Here is a 4,729-nt window from a genome sequence, read left to right on the forward strand (position 1 = left end):
ATGAGAGAAATACAACAAAGATACTCACGTCTCAGATCACGTCTGGGTTGTTGTTCTGTAATGTTTTTTTGTGTGAACAAAGGAAGGAAAGCTGAGTATTCTTGTTGTACATTTTGATTCTAAGTCTCCAATGGCTTTTTTCCTTGTACGTTTTCTAAGATGATGTCTGTGTGTGTGTGTGCGTGTGTGTGTGTGCGTGTGTGTGTGTGTGAGTGTGTGTGTGTGTGTCGGCTGTCTCTGACACATGGATATGATGTCACATCTTAAAAGATTTGAGGGTGCAACCGTCACCGCTTTGTGAAGCACTGCTTGGTGACGAAAGTCTTATTAAAGTTTATCTTTAATTAAAAAAAAAAACAACTGGACTTGAGATGATGTTATACAGATTCATATATTACTGCGACACACACACACACACACACACAGACACACACAGACACACACACACACACACACAGACAAAGGAAGAGAGAGACACAGATGGAGGGAGAGAGACAGAGACAGCGACCACATACAGCACCATTCATTATTAACACACCCAATATAGCTGGACAGGACACCTCTCTCTCCTCCACCCGCCTGCCCCCGCCCTTCCTATTAACACACACACACACACACACACACACACACGCATATATATATATATATATATATATACAGGGAGAGAACGAGAGCCCTCCAGGACCCTCCCCCTGACCCTGCGACCTAGGCACCATGGCAACCCTCTGACCCATCCCGCTGTTGCTGTGGTAACAACCTTGGAGCATGTCTGACCACTGCCCCCCCCAACACACACACACACACACACACACACACACACGCTCTCCCTATAGCCCTACAGACGCCCCCCCCCCCCCCTCGAGCCGAGGCAAGCCGATCGATATTCTATCACACAGAACAGTGGAGCGAGAGAGAGGAGGCCACGGGCCAGGCAGATTACTGGGAGGAGGAGGGGGGAGGAAAGGGGAGGATGGAGGGGGAGGAGGGGGGTTAGTGGTTGACAAAAAGAGAGCCAGTGTGTGTGTGTGTGTGTGTGTGTCAGAGTCAGAGGAAACGAAAAGGGTTTTAGGGAAGGTAGGAGATGTGTGTGTGTGTTGGGGAGGTGTGCAAAAAGGGGTTTTGGTGTGCGGGTGTAATCGGGTAGATTGAGAGAAGACGTGTGTGTGTGTGTGTGTGTGTGTGTGTGTGTGTGTGTGTGTGTGTGATTTGGAAGAAAGAGGTAGCAGTAGGAGGAGGCTGAGAGTGTAAGTGGGTAGAAGATTGAGGGAAGGTGTGTGTGTGTGTGTGTGTGTGTGTGTGTGTGTCAGAGGAAAGGTGTTTTAGTGTGGTTGTTATGGAGGATAAGAAAGGGAGGTGTGTGTGTGTGTGTGTGTGTGTGTGTGTGTGTGTGTGTGAGAGCATCATTATGAGTCGAGGGGTGCTGCACCGCTATGAGGCATCTCCTCTCTTTTTTATTCCAACAGATGTTTGTCAGTCTGTGTGTGTGTGTGTGTGTGTGTGTGTGTGTGTGTGTGTGTGTGTGTGTGTTATGAATTAAATACTCTTATTCGAGTGTCACACACCCGAGGGTGCCCGGCCCACATGAGCTTATAAGACATCACTTACGTTACATACAGAGGTGAGAGAGAACAAACTGAACTGACTTCATACATGTACGCCTACAGCAGCTTTTACTGTTCATAAAAGTAACAATACCAAAATAAAATAATGGAGTATTATTTCATAGTATTTCTTAAAAGTTACAGTAAATTACAGCCCACAAATCACTGTGTAATTATTTATTGTAAACACAGTATCAATAAAATACTTTTATAATACTTCTATTGGGTACATATACGTGAGTACCAGGGAATTATTAAATAATTACAGGGTACAGTAGTATTATTACTGGGTAGCACGGCAGGGACAGCTAACAGTGTTGATAGTGAAATGAAATTATTTATATTATCATTTATTTTACAATTATGATATATTTACAAAAAAGTGTATGTTTTCTTCTTTTATTTTTTCTTGTTGCCTTAGCCTGGGAAGAAGGGTGTGCCTTTATAACTATAAAGAAATGTATTTCTCTATATACTGTGTAAACCAAACTAATAACTCACTTGCTTGTGGATATTTATTTAAAAGGTTGAGATCCGTTTAGGTCTATCTGATATTTGTTTAGTAAGTGTATTGGCAGACGTGTTATGTAATATTTTACACACTGGCAGCATGCAGGCCTTCTGTCTGACTTCACCACCATCAATGTGTGGATGTGCGTCTGTGCACACTTTGAAAAACACGGTATACTGCATCGCTGCACCAAAGACTTTTTAAAATATATTTCTTTCCACTGATGGGATTTTGATTGTTTATAACTGTTTTATCGTACATAAAGTACAGAGATATTTCGTACAGCCTGGTGGTAATTAAACATAAATAATGTGTCGGAGGAAATAATAATAATAGATTGCATGAAACTGAACGAAACAGAGAAAGAGAAAAACAACGAACTCACGAAAGAGGTGACCTATATCCCTGGGTTAGAAAGGTGTGTGTGTGTGTGTGTCAAGTGGGCAGGGGCACTCATTTGCTCTGTGAGCCTTGTAATAGTATTCATGAAACATGGACACCGTTGCTCTCAGTCACCGTGTGTGTGTGTGTGTGTGTGTGTGTGTTATGTGTATGCAGCCACACACACATAAAGACTCATCCGTTCACAGGCTGATTCTGGTTCATTACTGCAATTAATATACAAATTGATCAATTTGTCTTGTTTTGAATGGGCTAAAAGTGGAAAAAACTCTATTCAGTATAACTGAATACAGTAGTTATTAATGCAGTTGTTTAAATAATTAAAATAGAGTGTAAATAATAACAAACAGTTTTCCATTAGTTGTATCAATCTGAATCCTGCAGGTCTGTGATGATCTTCTCAAAAGCACTGGTTTTATTGTGTGAGAGATTTTTAAAATTAAAATATGCTGTTGTACTGGAATAATAACTATTAATGCTCTGTGTCATTTATGTCAACAAGTAGTCCATTAAAAATCCTGTTCCTCTTTCAGAGCCAGGTTGCGGTGGCAGCAGGCTAAGCTAAGGTCATTGAAAATGTGAAAATATAAATATGATTGTTATTAAGTCAAGCAAGAAAGCTGAAAAGCTTATTTAGGATGTATTACAGTATTTTGTATTACTTTTTTAGACACACGGCTGAGAATAAAAATAAAATGGCTGAAGAAAAGATTGTGTGGACTTTCAATGCACATGATTCATGATAATAAGGGTGTATTTACTGGTATGTCATGTATTCACTGGCATGGGTTGAGAAGTATAACTACTTCAAGTGCAGCAGTAAAAATGTAAGTGCAAGTCACTTGTGATAAAAAGAAGCTGCTGCTGGTGGTTTCTTTCTAATTTAATCTACTTTCAAAATGGCAAAAATTTAGAAATGGTTGCTAATTAAGCAGTAGTTTTATCTGTTACATTCTACTATTAACGATTTGAACATATGAGCAGGGTAGGTCAAGCCAAATATTGTCCTGGTTCTCCTGTTTGTTCAAGTCAAAACATATTCTCTCCCCTGGAGGCTGTAGAGGTTCAATTCCCCTGGAGACGTCGCACAAGCCTCGCCTGTTCATGGCACAAGTGTGTGAGAAGCAGCCTTCTCATACCAACAAAACACCAGGAACCAGGTTCTTGACTTTGGAAACAGTAGCTCACAAAACAATTTCACCCATGTCGTAACTCTTCTGGTGCTTTTGATCATATTGCATGTTCTTCTTCTGCAGGAGTGGCCCAGTTGTCACTTCCAGGACTTCTCGTCCATGTTGGCTTAAATTGTTTTAGATTGAAAGTTCATTCTTGAGCTTGGAAACAGTAGCTGACAAAACCACGACGTCCATTTAGCAGCTGTTCCGGAGCTTTTGGTCGTCTCACTCTTCAGTCAAGACTTTACTTTTTATCTCAAACTTTCATGTCAACATGGACGAAAAGTCCTTAAAGTGGCTATAATCAATATTTTTATAATAACAATGTATTAAATGACAATGTGAGAGGTGTCGCTCGTAGTAATGAACCTACAGAGAACGATCACCTGAATCTGCAGCTCCCCTCGGCTTTTTAGAGTTTCAGCTCGTTGTTTAGCGCCACAACTTTACTGTTTTGGTTCACTTTCAACTCTCAGTCATTTCTGTTTTCAGCGAAAAAGCTCTAAAAACCTACTGCACAGTACCTGCTCCGCACCAAACACCAGACAGACACAGTTAGAGAGTAGCCGGTGAGCAAAGTGGAGCATTTAGCAGCTAGAGTGTTCAAAGAAATTTAAACATCTGCATTTCCATGACAACTAGGCAAACTCTAGCTGCTGAGGAAGATCATGTGATACAGCTGCTAAATGGCCCTTGTGGTGTGATTGTTTTGTCAACTTATCTTCCTGAAAATATTATTCTGATACCTGTTAGGAGTTGTTGAAGTCCTCACGTGACTGACGGACGCTGCGTTAACGAAATCAAGTTTCCTTTATAGACTGAAATGTAGCGTCTGGTTCTTCATCTTCGTACATCTTCTTCCAGTAACTCGAGCCACAACATTTATACTAAATGATGTCTAATAACTTTTCCTCTGACTTGGTAAAATTAATGAGTTAGAAAACAGATGATTTGACACTACTGCCATAAGGAAGAGTTGGTCACAGCATTTATTTCCATTTTCTGACAAAACTCCACACAAAAACAAACTTGAGACCAAG

Source organism: Enoplosus armatus, chromosome 16 (genome assembly GCF_043641665.1).
Source record: "Enoplosus armatus isolate fEnoArm2 chromosome 16, fEnoArm2.hap1, whole genome shotgun sequence".
NCBI lineage: Eukaryota > Metazoa > Chordata > Actinopteri > Centrarchiformes > Enoplosidae > Enoplosus > Enoplosus armatus.